This window comes from Periplaneta americana, chromosome 6, assembly GCF_040183065.1.
Source record: "Periplaneta americana isolate PAMFEO1 chromosome 6, P.americana_PAMFEO1_priV1, whole genome shotgun sequence".
Lineage (NCBI taxonomy): Eukaryota > Metazoa > Arthropoda > Insecta > Blattodea > Blattidae > Periplaneta > Periplaneta americana.
The window spans coordinates 74851003-74870601 of NC_091122.1; the positions used below are offsets into that span (position 1 = coordinate 74851003).

The 19599-nt window shown below is 34.0% G+C and overlaps 1 long non-coding RNA gene across 1 annotated transcript in view; it reads left to right on the forward strand.

Annotated features, from left to right (window-relative positions):
• The window catches only part of LOC138702207 (uncharacterized), a 740902-nt gene extending 730575 nt beyond the window's left edge, over positions 1–10327 (forward strand). Inside the window, exon 3 of the long non-coding RNA XR_011332803.1 lies at positions 10228–10327. This is a non-coding gene — a long non-coding RNA (uncharacterized lncRNA). The remainder of the gene's footprint in view (positions 1–10227) is intronic.
• The last annotated feature ends 9272 nt before the right edge of the window (positions 10328–19599 follow it).

The following is a 19599-nucleotide window of genomic DNA, read 5'->3' on the forward strand; positions in this document are numbered from 1 at the left end:
TATCTAAGCCTATTATGTTACTCTATATTTCAGTTACGTTTCAAGATCTACGAGTTTTCTATATATTCGGAGAATGTTTCGAAATTGTCTTCTTTTTTAGTTGTAGATTTGCAGCTGAATCCATTACTTGTGTATTTTAAGAAAAAGGCATATGGGAGAAGAAACTGTAATGCGAAAAGGATATACAAATAATTAAAAAATACTGCCAATATGTATGGCTTGAAGATTATGATATCCAAAAATGAATTGTTCCAATTTCTTTTAAGACTGATGATTTTTTTCTTGTTAGGAGGGAGGGAGGGAACATCCCACGCACTACGACCTGAGGTCTATTGTACACTCCCCATATGGGATGTGTTGCTTGCCCACCGATCCTCTACGCGCACCGACCTAACCCCTTGACCCCCTTAACAACCGGACCCTACAGCCAACACAGTCCATGTACCACTCCTCCGGCAACCCCCTTCCCAAGGGCCCCTTGACGATCCGAGGCGGAAGTTCTCCCCCGAGAAGGTCTGCTCCGGGTTCCGTTGTAAAAGCTATCCATCATCACTTGAATACAATCCACGGAGGACGGTCGAGAGAGCCAGCAGCTTCGGAGGGCCGCCTGTGGAACTATCTGAAAACCAGAAGAAATGGCGGGATGATGAATGAAAGGGTGATAGGGGAGGATGAATGGGGTTCCAATCGCCTGATAAAGTTACCTGTTATTCATCCATAGGAGTGAGGGAAAAAATCTCACCCAGGCAACTCGTCCCGAGCGGTGATCGAACCCGGGCCCGCTGGTTTTGGAGTTAGGCTCGCTAACCCCTCGGCCACAACGATGGACCAATATTGATGATACTGACGTCTCTAACTAATTACAGCAAGTATCTGCAGTTATAATATAGTAATATACTTTGATTTCTTCTTTTACGATAGATATCTTACTAGGCTATCTTATAAAACTTTGACTGCAATTATCCATATAAGTGCCAGCAGAAACTACAATGTGCAATGAGGTAATCTGGAAAAGTGAGAATTTTTAAAGCCTTCTGAATTAAGAATATAATAACTCTTTTATCTATCACATATATAAGGCAAAAATACGTAGGTTTCACTTTCTTCATACCAAAAATGTGATCGCCTCTTAAATAGTTCATCGTCTTCGACTGAGATTTATTACGCAAAATTTGGATATGATGGCAAGCAAGATAAACGACATATTTGTGTGTTATGTATGTATGTATGTATGTATGTATGTATGTATGTATGTATGTATGTATGTATGTATGTATGTATGTATGTATGTATGTATGTATGTATGTGTGTACATGTGTATGTATGTATATATGTATGTATGTACGTATGTGCGTATATACTGTATGTATGTATGCATGTATGTATGTATACTTGACTTATTCGTGTCCATTGTATGAGATTCATATGTACTGTATTGAATGGGCCATTTGTTACGTTTGCCGTCGAACATGAGGTCTACAGATATACCCGTATCACTATGGAAGTGAACGTTTTTCCCATTTACTTCATGTATGTGACACTGAATGTTGTCCATATCGGTAACGGTTAGTGGGTCTGACCGCGAAAGAAGGTGACCCGGGTACGTATCCCGATCGGGGAAAGTTACTTGATTGAGCGTTTTTCCGGGGTTTTCCCTCTACCCAATACGAGCAAATGCTGGGTAACTATCGGTGCTGGACCCCGGACTCATTTCACCTGCATTATCACTTTCGTTTCATTCTGACTTCAAATAATCTGAGATGTTGATACAGCGTCGTAAAATAACCCACTGAAGAAAAAGATTCTGAATGTTAAATGATAGAGTGATGGGAGGAGAAAGAAGAGTGCTTGGAAAAATCCGTGGTTTTTCTGCACAATAACTTCCACTTGAACTCGCTGGCGTATGAAGTCGTAACCCTATAGCTGCTTTGTTAACATTGAGCCTTGAATATTTTGTAAACTATTACATTCATAACCAAACATTAATATACTCATGAGTTGAAACTCATTTCTACCTTATCAGAGTTACAGACAAACATTTCGGATCCTCAAAGCCGATGACCTTTGGAGTCGTATTATCTGAGGCATACAGCAGACACGGCACTTTTCTTTATAACAGATTAGTATACACAGTGTCGCTATTCGAAAGCATCCACGGTAGATAGCGAGGCGGTTACGCCATATTCAGTAAATCTGTCTGATCCCTCCTGCAGTTTCCCCTCTGGAGCAGAGGCAGACGGTTCCCAGCGTCACTAACATGGACCATATGTCACTTGACAACGAAACACACGGTGTAATGCCACCTGCAAAGTCGCCCAGCCTATACCAACCCTAGCAAATCACCAACAACGTATGCTCTGTTGCTGGAAGGAGCTGCTGCAGTGTTAGACTGGCATCACGGGACATAGAATGAAAGGGGAGGATCAGGATTCTTTCAGACTTAGTTCCTCTTGAGTATTTTCTTTATTAGAAGTTAGAAGTAAAAGAGTTCTCGTATATGTCTCTGAGACGTAATGCTGCTTAGGGAAGAGAGTCCCCCTGCTCTATGGATCTTGATACGAAAGAAAGGCAATGTGCTGAGGAGCAAGTTCCAGAATCATTTCTAACCCCAGAAAGGATCAATATGCATGAAGTTCAGTGAACTCCTAACTTAGAGACTTCTATCGTGACTCTATAATCTTCCATTTACAGACGTGGACAAATTATTAGATTAAAACATTTTTCTTGGAAATAATATAATTCGTAATTTCAACTATCAGTATAATTCACAGAGTCTCTATTGTTGTAAATATGATTGTTTACATCTTCTGGCATATTTTTCTGGCTATGTTGGTACTACTGGTGTTTTAATTATATACTGCAGAAGATATTCTCCCATGGCCTGCAAGAAGACCGGACATGAACGAAATTGAAAATCTGTGATCTATACTGAAGAAGAAAGTGGACGAAAAGAGGCTTACAACAAAACATAGACTCATTTAAGTACTGTCTGATATCTGGCTAAATGATGTTGATATTCAAAGAGTGTCAAACTTTGGTTTCCAGTAGGCCTATCCCTTGCAAAATCAACGTCTTAATAAAGAATAAGAGAATGTTCACAAAATATTAATAACCTCAAGACTCAATTTTCTGTTCATTATATCTGTGTAAAATACATTTCTGTTCATTATTTCTACCGATAAATACAGCTTCGTTGCACATTGAATTATGATCATCATCATCATCCGTCACGAATTAGGCCTCTGTATATCTGTTTCGGCCCCATCTAGCATTCTTCTAAGAGGTCTTCCTGGTCGGCGATGTCCTCTAGGTTTATACTGCATCATAATTTTTGGAATTCTTGAATTTTCCATTCTTCTTATATGATCTAGCCAATTTAATTTGTATCTGTTGATTTTTTTTCTACTGAAACTACTTCTAATTGTTCTAAAATTTCTTCATTCCTTTTTCGGTCTAAAAGAGTATATCCTGCTGTCCTCCTGAAAAATTTCACTTCCGTTTCTTTGATTTTGTTCATATCTTTTTTCTTTAATGTCCAAATCTTTCTTCCGTATAAAAGGGAGGGTAATGCTAGTGTATTATATATTTTTATTCTTGTAGATTTTGTACTAATTTAACTTTTAATGTATTGTTTATTATTCCTAGAACTTGTGTAAATTTGGTAATTTTCTTGTTCACATCTTTTTCATTTTGATAAGATATTACATAACCCAGACAATTGAAATTTTGTACTTTTTCGAGGCATTGGTTATTGTGTATTATCTTACTTCTGACTGGGTCTTGTCCTAAAAATGCCATTACTTTTGGTTTTTGTGCTGAAATTTCCACCCCAGAATCTTGTAATATGTTATTTAATGTATATAATCCTCTTTGTAAATTATCCTCTGAATTGGAAATTATGACTTGATCATCGGCATAGAGTAAGGTATTTAATGTTAGAGCACTGGTTATTTTGATTCCTGATGTGCAGATTTGGTTCCATTTTAAAATAATTTAATTTATATAAATATTCAATAAAGTTGGTGATAGTGGACAACCTTGTCGAGCTCCATTATCAACTAATTTTCGTTCGAATATACAGTTATTTATTTTGACACTTATTTTTCTGTCTGTGTAGATTTGTATTATATTTTGTAATAGCAAATTTGGAATATTTTTATCTTGTAATATGTCGAATAAAAGGTCTCTTCGGACTTTATCAAAAGCTTTCACAAAATCAATAAAAGCTATATGGGTTTCTAAATTAAATTCTCTTCTTTTTTCTAACAATAGTTTCATACTAAATAATGGATCTACACATGATCTTCCTTTTCTAAAGCCATTTTGACACTCCAGATGGAAAGTTTCAGCATGCATTAATTTAGTCTAATAATTTGTCCACGTCTGTACTAACAGTGTCAACTCAGCTTTACTTTTATTTTAATGGGCCATTTAAAAACATTGTATGAAATCCTAGGTCATCTGGAGTCGCTGGGATTCATGGTAGTGAGAGGAAATAGACTATTCACTATTGGGGAAAACCTGAGGAAAACCCAACCAGGTAATCGACATAAGAGAAAATAAACCCAATTTTGAATTAAGTCTTCATAACATCTACAAGACAGGCTCAAATCAGATTGTTGACTGACTCTTCCTTCCAAATTCTTGTCCCTTTCTTGGACAATGAACTCTCTTCTCTTGGTCTATAAGTTCATATTTTCGAGGTCATTACTTTATTGTTAGGCCATTAAACTTAGTTTACAAATTGACATTTTAATTTTATTTTTTCAAATGTCTTTCCAACGTGCATATAGTTGAAGTATGTAAGTTAGTTGTTCACGAAATAAGTAATCAATTTGCTTTTAATCGGGAGCATGGAGGAACAGAAGATTCAATTAACTGTGGATCTAGATAGTTTTTGTAACGCATGAGGCAGCACAGTGTGAAAGTTTAATATGCAAGCTCTTCACTTGTGACGTCCGGGTCATGGTTTACGTGTCGCATTGCTTTCTGATATCTCAGAGCTGATACGTTGTGTTGCTTTCCATGTTGTAACATCAACAGCTGTGTTTCCGTTCATCTTTTCCAATATGTTAGTACATATTTTTAATACCATCTTTTCTTTCCTGACAATGTAATTTCGAATTCGTTGCAAGAAATTAATAATTTCAACACATACTTCTCTTCTTCGATATTTTAATCAAGAACATTTTATTATATAAATGGTTGAACCTTTGAAAGACTTTTTCTTAAAACTATTTTGAACTTCTAGTCAGAAAAAAACATATTTGATTCTTTTTAGAGCAGAAAAATAAAAGTTACATTGCTGTAATAATGTACATTGAGATACAGTAATAAAGGTTGGTTTGTTGTATGTTTTCCTCGCTGTGCCGAAAATCACATATTGTACACAGTAAGGTAGAAACGCAGTGAGCTACACCTCGGTGTCTTTTCAAACGACACAGAAAATCACACTTTCAAAAAATAAAATTCAAACTTTTCTCTGCATTTCGTCTGAATCTGTCCCATTCTGATATATGATTATTATTTTGCTCTTCGCTTTAGTACAACATTGAGTCATATTCATTTTATGTCGCCAGAAACTCAAACGTTGAGACCAAGTCTTCTTGCAACATTTCGAGCACCTACCGGACAAGTGGGCCTAAGCTATCTCTTCCCCGTAGAATGATATTTCTCAAGATATTTTTACCGATCTTTATAATTTCATTTACTCATTTTTGCAGTAGCTTATATTATTCCTTTTTCCATCTCCTTTTTATTATTTTCCGTAGAATATTAATCTGAAAAGGCTGAAGAAGATTTGTTCGGCTTTAATGCATGTACCATCGAGTTTGCAGTATGTTATCGTTAGGTGTGCCTTATGTACCTATAAGTTTGCTGTATCACAACATGAATTTATTATACAGTCGTGTTGTTTTCCTATCTTTTATCTCTTGTAGTAAACCCTGATTAGATATAGTTTATCTGTAGTAATGTCTCGAGAGGTCTGAGATTTGCCGATAATTCCACGAGCGAAGCGAGTGGATTTATCTGGGAAATCTCAGATCTCGATTGGCATTTATTAGGACTATTTCGTGAATAAAATAAAAATGTAAATAATATATCCCTAAATTTCGAGCACAAAATGTTAATAATAGTTTCTTAACGAATACTTAACCTATTCAGACATTCTGAAGTTGAAATACTCGTAGATTAATATCGATTACTGCAATAAAGAAATTCGACGTTATTATTCAGTAATCCCAATTGCGAAAAGCGAAATACAGGTTTAACAATGTTAATTACATGTACTGCACTTTTCTCTTATTATTATAACATAAATACATTTTCATTAGCTGCTGAAATCATAATTTAATTTAACAGTAACAGTGGGGACAGCTATATACCAATGCTTATGTATTCACAGCGAGACATGTTGCTACACAGTGAAGCCATCTCTGTATAGATAGGCCTAAATAAAACACGAATTTTATTACGCCATACGGAAGGCAGCTTGATGAAAAGACCTTATTATTACTATGCAAGGTCATTGGGTTTGATATGCGATGATGTTACATAATTTGAACATCTGACTTTCTATTAAACGTTTCATTTCATTGACAAGATACAATTTTATAGGCTACTTATAGGTTATATTACCTGTGGGAGCAGGACCAATGTCAGCTGTGTCTTATTTCGACCGTTACAATCAGTGCTACACGAAAGCATTTTTTATAGCTCGACAAACGCATTCTCGCTGTAGTGTGTAACGGAACTAAAGCTGCATCTACACAGTTCAGTATTCCAATCGCGTATGCGTGCAATCTGGGAAGAATATTGAAATAGTCAAGTATAAAAGGTATGTTCAATTAAGATGCATGAAGATTTTGTGTCTACATGGTGCGCGTTTTGAACGTCGTCTTCACTGCGTAAATATATTAATTAATATTAAATATCAATCTTGCATTCATTACTTTAAAGTTGAAAGAAAAGTTTAACCGTGTAGTTGCATCTTAATGTATTCATGATCATCAATTTACGAGGAAACAGTTGGCGACAACGACTAAACAAAAGAACGACCATGCGATAAATTGATAGCGATAAATCTAGCTGCGAAAATTATCGCAAAATCTGACTGTGATTGGTTGGAATTCAAAATTTCATTACACTTCATTGGTCGAAAATGGAATGACGTGATATAAACGAAATAGTCCATATAATCCATATCAGCTGCTTATTAGCTCTTATGCCAAGTAATGTCGACGACAGAATGTTTCCTTTACAGGTCAAGCTAACGACAATAAAATGTAGAAGTGCTGATAGTTATGTCAAAGACATATGCTGAAATTGGATGAAAATATATTCTAAAGAACAGGTTTGTTTTTGGGGAGGTATATATGTCTATATCTTATTCGTATTGACAGATAAATATTGTATTAACTATTTTCATTATAGTATACACCTGTGTATGAATTTTCACGTAGTTAAGGCGGTAGCGCGTTTGCCTGCTGGTCCACAGTTGCGCTCGGGCGTGGGTTCGATTTCCGCTTTGACTGATTACCTGGTTGGTTGTTTTCCGAAGTTTCTCCAACCGTAAAGCGACTGTCAGATAACATATCACGAATACTCATCTCGCCAAATACCAACTACCAATTCTATCGGCGTTAGATAACCCAGTAGTTGACACAGCGTCGTTAAATAAACAAGTAAAAAATAATAAAGTCAATGGTGGAGCTATATACGACCTGATGATTTTGTGATCTTCTTTTATGAAGAGTATTTTGGCAATTTATTAAGAATTCTTTATCTTTTCGTAAATTTGTGCTAGAGCTAAGATTCTCAGGACGCAGTTTCAAACTAGAACGAATATCTAACATTACAACGTGACAATTTCTGGCCACACACACACACACACACACACACACACACACACACATACACACACACACACACACACACACACACACACACACACACACATATATATATATAAGTTGTCCCATTTATCTTGTGCACCTATTTTAACTTTTTTGCTTTGATAGGTAGCATTATGTCCGAACGAGGGGCTAACATGATTGTGGAGATTTGGTGCATGTAATACATTATGGTACAAGATACACGTGACGTCATCAATTTTTCAAATAGCAGTACATACTTTAATCATGTTACATTGATTACACACATTAAGATGAGTTCAAAAATGTATCAGAGCCCATATATATATACAGGGACATCACTTTATTTTTACCAACATTTTTAAGATTAACCTGGCTATACTCGGAAACACTGTTGCCCCCTTCTATTACAGGAGTTTGATGTTACTAGTGCAATATGTAAACAAATCATTTTACTAGGTATAGAAGGAGAGAAAAGTAGTGTATCCATTATGTTGTAGGGAAATACGATATTACGATTTTCAGTTTGATGATCACTTTTACAGAATTTATCAACGTACAGTAGAATAGTAACATTTTTTTTTAACTCAAATTTTCAGGCGGCTATGTTCGTTATGTAATGTCTACTTTATTTAGCATATTAATTATTGATGTTAACATACAATATAGAGAGTGCATTTAAATTGAGAGGCTCATAAGTAAAGGATTGTAAGTGCACTTAAGTTACTTTTGAGAAAATGGGGTTTAAATATTTAAGCTTTCGTAAAATCGGTGAAATTTTTATTTAAATTTTAATGTTGTGATGCGATTAAAATATCCCTTTGCCACTAAAATTTTAGATACTTTTGCTTACACTGGATGCACTTAACTCATGTTATTGCAAATGTCACTAGCATTCCTTTGCTTCTAGCCACCTCAATTCAAAATAAGCTAATCTGAATTTTTAAACAAGTTGCTGAATATGGTTGCCGTTCATTACAACGCAGGCTTCAATTCCTTACGCATATTATTAAAAACATTTTGAAGCATATTCTCTGAAATTAAATTTATCGTTTCTTGAATATAATTTTTTAGTACGATATTATTAATATAGGTTCTTTCTTCTATAGAAAACGCAACCATATTTATGAAACACACTATACACTGCAGTGTTTACTTCACTGCTTGAAGACTTCGAATGCAACAGCGGCCGTAAGTTTGTGTGTCTGACGGGAGCAAGGACATTAGTGAAGGGGTGGGAGTGAAGTACATTCAGAAATGCAGGTACAATAAAAATGCAAGTAAAAATAAAATGATGTCCCTGTATATATATATATATATATATATATATATATATATATATATATATATATATATATATATATATAATAGTTATTTTATGCGAGTGAAGTAAAAAGCTCTAAAATATGCAATCTACAAATTCAACTCAAAATGGCACTTTGTGTGAGGCTACAGAAGAGGGCGTATGATGTCAACGGTGAACATAGATGAAGGATCGGTGGAGCAGAGAAAAATTCTCTCCGGCATCGGGATTCAAACCCGGTTTTCAGCTCTACGTACTGACGCTCTAGCCACTAAGCCACACTGTAATCCAATTCCGATGCCGGATTGAATCCTCTCAATTTAAGCTCCACCTCTTAGTTTCCCTTTAGTGGCCAAACCTCATGCACTGTGTCACAGATGTGTGACAGTGGCACAATTTCCAACACACTAATGTGCAGAGGTGCACTCATTACGAGTGACTAAGTGGCCGGGATCCAATGGAATGGAAAACGAGAGAATAGGGATTACAAACAATGGTCACTGATCGAATTTTCCTGTGTTTTGTTTCTCTGTGCGCCGGCGTTTAGTTCCGCTTTCAAGCGCTAGAGGTTAGTGTAATGGAGCGTACTCTAAGGTAATAATTGAGTATAATTAAGAGTTGAGACACAGGATCCAAACATCGCCTACCTTATTGCATAATCCAGTTAACGCTCTGTTTCAGATAAATTCAAGTTAATATCTTTTTCTTATTTCTCAGTGACAAACTAGTTGTAATAATATTTTTTATGTATATTATAAAATAATATAATACATTATACAATTGTGTATCAAATTCATTTAATATTTCTATACAATATAATGTAGGTAAATGGTTTTACTTCTTATAGGAGTTTTATTTTTCCATTTTCAGCGCTATCAAATCATTATATATTTTAATTGCTGTTGTGGTCAACGTCTCAACTCTCAATATAAAGGAACTCTAGAGTCTAAACATTACAGTTAATGACGGATTTATTATTTCATCGGTCCAATTTATTTTATTTGAGTGCATAATGTATCAGATGTATTAATTGTATGTGTTATATTTCAGCTGTGTCGACTGCTAGCTGGTGTGATGTCAGTGCCAACTCCTGGAAGAAAGCAGAATCTCACGCTCAAACTGGTTTGAAGGTCATTGAAATCAGTCCTGCTACATCAAAGGTACCGACGTGAAGTGTCCATACTGTATAATATCTATACGCTGGGAGAACCATCTGGTGGAGGTTCCAGATATTAGAGCCACTTTCGTGACATGCGCACTCAGAATTCGTTCCCATGAAATGGGCTGATTGTCCTTACCTATTCTTCTTATACTGTAGATACTGGATAGTGTATTTTGAGTTCAGGTTTCTTTAAAATTAGAAGACACTAGGAGTCACGTAGGGGTAGGAAAAAAATAACGTAACGGTTATTTTGGAACCGTTCCAAAACGTAACAGCACCTTAGAATATTACGTTCAAAACAACGCTAGTACGAAATACTCGTTTCACTTTGGAATTGCATTATCACAACGCCTGTTCCACAGAATGGAACATGTTTGGCATTATTGAAAGCAGTGGCGCCAGCTTTTAGAAAATATTGGGTGGGCTCAAACATTTGAGGTGTAAGTTAAATGTCATATGTATAATGATAACACGATAAAGTATTAGGTGGACTCGGATCCCACGAGCCCATGTAAGTTGGCGCCACTGTTTCAAAGAAGAATTGGGAATCCTTTCGTCGCACTGAAAGAAATGTTGGAATCTAAAGTGAAAGATAAATAGTAAAAATATGAAGAGTCTTTTTTAAAAAAAGTACACATTATCTTGAAACTAATGTTACTGAGTATAGGATTCTATCAAACAATTGCTAACATAATGCCTGTATTAGAGTGTAGTAACGACATTGTGAATTTTATCAAGGGAGATGAAAATATATAGGTTATGTTTTATTTACAAATATTTTACATTTTTAGTTTCATTACCATTTCTTGGAATGAAACTAAATTCTGTTGAAACATGAGTGTAATGTCGAAGTTTTTTAATTTACAAAAATAAAACGGTAAATTTTCATATTTCGTTACAATGAGATTATTACTCTTCATGAAGGTATTAATATGAATTTTAGCACGGCCGAAATAATTATAGCTTTTATTTACTAATTTTTGGAGAAATTGAACACTATTGTAAACTTGAACTGAGCAGAAGAGAAAGAATAGGTTATGTTTTTTTTACTTGGTTATTTAACGACGCTGTATCAACCACGAGTTTATTTAGCGTCGATGGAATTGGGGATACAGATGATATTTGGCGAGATGATGCCGAATATTCGCCATAATTACCTGACATTTGCCTTATGGTTGGGGAAAACCTCGGAAAAACCCATATCAGCCCAAGGGGGAATCGAACCCGCGCCTGAACGCAACTTCGAATCGGCAGGCAAGCGCCTTAGCCGAATGAGTTACGTCGGTGGGTATTAGGTTTTGTTTACGATTGGGATCCATTTCGATTTCGTGACTAATAAAATTTACAAATAATTTCAAATTGCATTACATTTTCTGCTTCGAATAATCCTGATCAACGAATTAAATTTGGCTTTAGAAAACATTCCTTTCCTACGAATTCACATCTCGGTGCACTATGACATACTGCATCACATGGCATATAGGGAAGTATGTGATCATTTAACGTCCTAAATGCCAACCTAACGTTACATACTAGTCGTATGTCCATGTTCCAAAATACCACTGTTACATTACCAGTAGTAAGTACCTGTTCCTAAATACTACTGTTCTATCAGATACTAGTCTACCATGCGGTTCCAAGATACCACTGTGCACCTTGTAGTTACACACAAGTTACATATGGTACTATTATTTGGAACCTAGGTATTTTCAAGGAACTGGAACTGGAACTGTTACGACAAAATAACAACTTTTCCCATCTTCGGGAACCTGTTTTTTCGAGCTTCGCCGTTACACTTATTACAATGTTGCGGAACATGAAGTTATCTTATGAAAGTTCCCCAATATTCACCTGCGGGACCGATCATGTCACTAATAATCATCACGACCACCGTAAACACTAGCAAAACAAATAATGAAAAAAATATATGAATTAATTTTTTTCCATCGACTTATTTGTTCACTTTCATGTGACTTAATCCATAAAGAAAGTTACATTTCTAAAATTTCCTATTGTGGACTTGTTTATTTCTATTGGTTGTTAAGGGGAGAGGATGGTATTTTTTAAACTCTTTTTCCTATTTGGTGTAAATTATTAATTTTTTGTATGTAGAGAGCTCATAGCTGTGGCAACTCAACCAAATAAAAATATTTTGAAAAAAAAAAATTATTTCGGGGCCCAATTTTGAAAAAAAAAAATATACCCCATGCAGGATTGTACTAAAACCGATATATCTAAACCGTTTTTAAAGATAGATTGAAACAGTTTTGCAATGTATTTGCAAAAGTATGTTGTACAAACTGTCTGTAACAGAATTTTGATATTAGTTCCTACGTTTGTAAAATAAACACTTAAAATTTAGTAACAATTTTCTGATTTCCTTTCTTGCAAACAAACGGACGTATTTTTAAAATGATATCAGTTAACAAAATTCTGTTACAGAGGAAAGTTTCCTAATAGTCTAAAGAATGTGTGTTCTAAATTTCATGCATGTATCTTTAATAATAATAATCCGTGGCGCTACAGCCCGTGAAGGGCCTAGACCGACCAGCCGGCTGCTGGCCTCACGCCCACATGCCGAAGCAGAGGTGGACGATCATCCAACCAGAATGGAGGTATCGTGTGGTTAGCACGATGATCCCCTCCAACCATTATAGCTGGTATTCACAACCGGATTTCGCTACCTATCGTAGCTCCCCAAGTGCATGCTGGGTGGGCTAATCTTTTTTATCTTTCTAAACATTCTGTAGTGCTTTTATTCTGGATCTTTATGGCCACCCTCATTGAGGGCAGATTATTTTGTTGAAAGTAAAACCTGGGGCTCTTTTTAGCACAATAATTCGAAGTGGATGATAAATAAATCCATACTAAATAGGACTCATTACGAAACCACTGATATCGAATCAATATTTACTGACACAAGAAATATATTCATTCTTCCCTTCATCAAAATTATTGACGTATAATAATGATTTATTTAGATTAGGTTTAGTTTATTTAGGGCAATCTTTTGTTGTTTCGATTTTTATTGCATTGTCTAAGTTACTTTTTGGTTTCCTTGACTTAATTTTTGTTATTTTGTAGTAGTTACTTTTGATTTAGTCAAGTCAGCTTTAGTCTCTTTGGATAAGTTTTTGTATGCTTACTATAGTTTCAGTATCATAAAGAGACAAATATATCCTGAGCAAACCCAGAATATTCTAAAAATCTACACGAGTTAAACGTAGCACATTGGCTAAAAAACTAGAACTAACCAAAGAAAATAGAAAACCAGTCCAAAGAAACTAAACATAATATATACAATATAAAATTAGACTAAAGATACTAAAATTGATTTAAGTTTACTGAAACTCTCCCAAAGAAACTAAACAAACCAAAGAAAGTAATTTAAGTATAACGATATTCATCCAAAGAAACTAAAGAAACTAAAATTAATTCAAGAATACCAAAACTCACCCAAAGAAACTAAACAAAATAAAGAAACTAAAACTAATTTAAGTATACCGAAACTCACCCAAAGAAACTAAATAAACTAAAGAAACTAAAACTAATTTAATTATACCAAAACTCGCCCAAAGAAACTAAACAAACTAAAGAATCTAAAACTAATTTAAGTGTACCAAAACTCACCCTAAGAAACTAAACAAACTAAAGAAAATAAAACTAATTTAAGTGTACCAAAACTTACCCAAAGAAACTAAGCAAACTAAAGAAAATAAAACTAATTTAAGTGTACCAAAACTCACCCTAAGAAACTAAACAAACTAAAGAATCTAAAACTAATTTAAGTGTACCAAAACTCACCCTAAGAAACTAAACAAACTAAAGAAAATAAAACTAATTTAAGTGTACCAAAACTCACCCTAAGAAACTAAACAAACTAAAGAACCTAAAACTAATTCAAGTGTACCAAAACTCACCCTAAGAAACTAAACAAACTAAAGAAACTAAAACTAATTTAAGTGTACGAAAACTCAACCAAAACAAAAAGCAAACTGAAGGAACTAAAACTAATTTAAGTGTACCAACAATGAACCAAATAAACTAAGCAACCAAAAGAAACTAAAACTAATTTAAGTACACCAAAACTCACCCAAAGAAACTAAACAAACCAAAGGAATTAAAACTAATTTAAGTGTACAAAAGCTAAACCAAAGAAATAAAACAAACAAAAGAAACTAAAACTAATTTAAATATACCAAAACTCACCCAAAGAAACTAAAACTAACTTAGCAAACTAAAATAAACCTAATGAGATTAAAAAAAACCTAGTCAAATCTACTCTAAACTCATCGAATTAAACCTACTGTAACCTGAGAGAAACAAAACTGACTTGAAGAAATCAAAACAAACCAAAAATATATACCAACGTAAGTAAACCAAAAGTAACATAGGTAAACGAAAAGTAACAAAAGCAAATCAAAAGCAATCTACACAAACTAAAACTAACCTAAAAATATTCACGTACCGTTGGAGAAGAATATCATCGTACACATTTTACATGTAAGTAGACGTTGTTTTGACTGTGGTGGTTCTGCGATGAGCAGTAATTAGTGATGATTGCATTATTGTCTACTTCTGTTCGAAATCTATACTTCGATAAAATGGATAACAATAATGTAAACTGAATTAGTCATCCTCTACTTGGGAATACCAAATGACGGAGGTTGAGCTTTAGGAATGAGACTGATATATCACAGGTCAGAACGGTTGTTGAGATTTGCCAAGAAAATTAGTAGACAATTAGGTAAATGAGAAAGAGAAATTTGTAATAGGAATTTCAATTTACTTTGTCTTCATAAGTATTTATCCTTAGAAACATTCCTAAAGGACTTAAATTAGATAGAGAGCAAACATTACATGTGACGGAGATGGTTGAGGAAGGTATGATAACAGTACTGCAATATTAGAGACCAGCAAAGAAGATTTTATCAGTATCCCCGGAGGTATTAGTCCAGGACCAGATGAAGATGCCAAAGCGTTATAAATTGAGAATTTGATGAGTGGGTCGAATTGTGAAGGGCAAGTCCGTGGTCCAGGCAAACAGGAGTTTTCTCCTGGTACTCCGGTTCCAACAATTCTTCATCTTCATTAATTACGAAGTGCTATGTAGTATACCATTAAGTGTTGCATTAACTATAATAATATTTCATTTTAATGGTAATAATGTCATCAAACATTCTTAAGTTTGTAGTTCTTAATATCAATACACAGGTGTACTCGGAAAACTACAGACCAGAGAACCAGACCTGTAAATTAATTTTGTGCGAGACCGTGCGTATTTGCTTGGTTTCCGCACAAAATCAATCCGCGGAAAGTCTAAAATTCCACATTCAGTATTCCCAACCTAACACACGTAACAATTTTCCTCTTCTTACCGCTTAAGAGACATATTGATTTTACTACTTTAGGCTTTTAACATATTATTTTTAGAGACGTTCAATATAGTAATAATTATAAATTGGAAACTTACCACTGCAATTTCACCTAAATTGCACTGTTAATTATTGTTTTTAAATATTTGCAAAAATTAAGTAAACTCTACAACTCCACTAAATTTATTGCATTCGTCATGCAAGTAACATTAAGGAAGCCGTGAAAAAATCAACAAGATTCCAGACTCATCATAGACTGGGGGGAAAAAAGACAGACTTATATCACGGCCTGCTGGAGTATAGTAAACACAGAAAACATTTTAAAGCAACAATGTTGGAGATAGATATTTTTGTTTTGCAAATTTTCCATCATTGAACAGAAACCAAGATTGAGATTTCATTGCAACTAATTAGAAGTTTCTCTTTCAGGTATGTAATAAACGATCTTCGCACAAAACAATGTACGTACACGAGCGGTATGTTTTCTTTCAATTCTCGGAAATTAAAAAAGCTCAACTACGTTTCGCTTTTTCAAACTTCAAAACTTCAACATACCGCTCTTGTAACGCATATTACTATTTATACGTTATCAAAAAATTACACAAATGAAGATCGACATATTGGCATTATGATGTGAAAGAATCTGAGCCATCTAAACTCTATGTCAGCAATCTAGCAGGCCATGGCCGTCCTGTAATAGCCTATTGTTTATTGTAATGTGTGTTTTGTTTTATTTTGAAATACAATTAGTTCTCAAAACTGACGAAAGATGGATTTTGGACAATAGGAAAATTATGTAGGAAAATTTACATTTCACTGAAAACTACTATATTTCTGAAAAACTTTGGGTTCCAATCTTGAAAATGAGGGGTCATTTATTAAAATCCGTTCAGTCGTTTTCCCGTAATTTCCATTACCAGTTCAAATTATACATATAGATTCTCGTTATTTTTATATCATTTTGTAGTTTATTTATTTATTTATTTATTATTTATTATTTTGCTAATAATTGTAGTTTATTCATTTATATTTATTTATTTATTTATTTATTTATTATTTTGCTAATAATTGTAACATAAATTATAATATATACAGAAAAACTTTAGCTCGCCCCTGAAAGAGTAGAACTCGTGCTCAGGGGCGGATTCCTGAATTGAAATTAATAATTATACAATACAATTTGTCTTATGTCTACTATGCAATTATAGTATATAAATTTAAATTTACAATTTTTCAATTTTTATAAAATCCATACATAACTTTTTAAATTTAATACTAGAACTATTAGAATTGACAAGATTAGGATATTTAAATATAAATTTGTTATATATTCTTGGGCCTAAATTACTACTATGATTAAATACTGTTACAGTGTTGCATTTTGGTTCAAACAATGTTAAAGAATTCATACCTTTTGTTTCATAACTATGAGAATACAATTCAAAATTATTTCGATTTTTATGTATGAATTTTATTAATACAATATAATAAATTTATTTTACGTTAAGTACATTAAAGTTTAAAAACAAATTTTGAGATGGAAAATCATGAAAACATATTTTAATTATTTTCTTCTGTAATAAATAAATATGATTCCATCCTTTCATTTTCAATTACAATTACTTTTAATTGTCATTATTTTCTGTATTTTAGGCACCCATTTTATTCCGTCCATTCAATGTCATTAATGTCGTTAATTGTAATTATTGTCTTTGTGTGTAATAATTATTTTGTGCGAGATCGTGCGTATTTGCTTGTTTTCCGCACAGAACCAATACGCGGTAAGTGTGAAATACCACATTCAGTATTCCCAACGTAACACACATAACAATTTCCCTCTTCTTACCGCTTAAGCGCGACATTCATTTTACTGCTTTAGGCTTTTAACATATTATTTTTAGAGACGTTTAACATAGTAATAATTATAAATTGGAAACTTACCACTGCAATTTCACCTAAATTGCAATGTTAATTATTGTTTTTAAATATTTGCAAAAATTAAGTAAAGTCTACTACTCCACGAAACTTATTGCATTCCTGATACAAGTAACATTAAGGAAGCCGTGAAAAAATCAACAAGATTCCAGATGCCGATGTTATTACTGCAATATGTTATATAAATAATATTGTTAAAATATTAAAATGAAAAATAAATCATTACATAACCTTACCGTTTGTTTTAAGTTCGCATTTATAGACTTGGGGGGGGGGGAGACAGACGTATATCACGGCCTGCTGGAATATAGTAAACACAGAAAACATTTTATAGCAACAATGTTGAATATAGATATTTTAGTTTTTAAATGTCGCCGTCTTTGAACAGAAACCAAGATGGAGATTTCATTGCAACTAATTAGAAATTCCTCTTTCAGGTATGTAATAAACGATTTTCGCACAAAATCATGTACGATACACGAGCGGTATGTTTGTTTTCATGTTCTCGGAAATTAAAAGAGCTCAACTACGATTCGCTTTTTCAATCTTTTCCTCGAACATGAAAACATCAACATACCGCTCTTGTAACGCATATTACTATTATGAATTTTCATTGTGATTTTGTCATTATTAATTTCGTTATATTGTAATTACGCTGAACTGTTATTGGCATCCGGCAGTTGTACAGCGCAATAAAAATAGTAAATAAATTATTATTATTATTATTATTATTATTATTATTAATACTTTTTTATTGTCATGGAAATTAGGTACTCTGTACATGACCATTAATGTAGGAGTTTCAGGATCTAGAACAGAATTTATTAAGAACATATTATTCAGTTTGTTAGCTGATATACAATATTCTATTTTAACAATAAGATCAGAGTTCGATCCTACAAACTTTCTAACTCTTGATAAAATACGTCTGTGAACAAGATCTCCTTTCACCAAAACAGTTTCTCCTGTCTCTCCAAATTTAAATATTGTTCTGACATGGCTACATCATCGCTTTGTCCCTCGATGGACACTGTAGTCAGGAAGCTACGTACTGTATTGTAAATGAATAATTACTTTCCAAACAATATGTATTGCAGCTTTAATCGCAACCATCTAACGATATGTTTATTTGTATACACTTTCATTCATACACCAGAGATGTATTTCCACATACGCAGACTTGAAAAGGTGATTAATGAAAGCGACAAACCGCTTGTCTCACCAAGTTTAGAAACCCACACCTAAGGATTCTTCCCTGTTGGGGATGCACAAGGAATTATGAGCAGCGAGCCATAACAAGTGTGAAATTACATAGGGACAAATTACGTAATGGGTCTGTGTATATTATACAACCCTCCAGGGGTCCACGTGTCACTTAGGCCACTCATGTGGTGAGAGAGACTCTAATTTGTAAATATAATTTTATTATCGCTTTTACTGTAAGTGTTCAACAAAGTCTTTTCAAAGACAATTAAGTCTTTTAATAATAATAATAATAATAATAATAATAATAATAATAATAATAATAATAATAATACTTACTTACTGGCTTTTAAGGAACCCAGAGCTTCATTACCGCCCTCACATAAGCCCGCCATTGGTAACTATCCTGAGCAAGATTAATCCATTCTCTATCATCATATCCCACCTCCCTCAAATCCATTTTAATATTATCTTCCCATCTACATCTCGGCCTCCCTAAAGGTCTTTCTCCCTCCGGCCTCCCAACTAACACTCTACATGCATTTATGGATTCGCCCATACGTGCTACATGCCTTGCTCATCTCAAACGTCTGGATTTAATGTTCCTAATTATGTCAGGTGAAGAATACAATGCGTGCAGTTCTGTGTTGTGTACTTTCTCTATTCTCCTGTAACTTCATCCCTCTTAGCCCCAAATATTTTCCTAAGCACCTTATTCTCAAATATCCTTAACCTATGTTCCTCTCT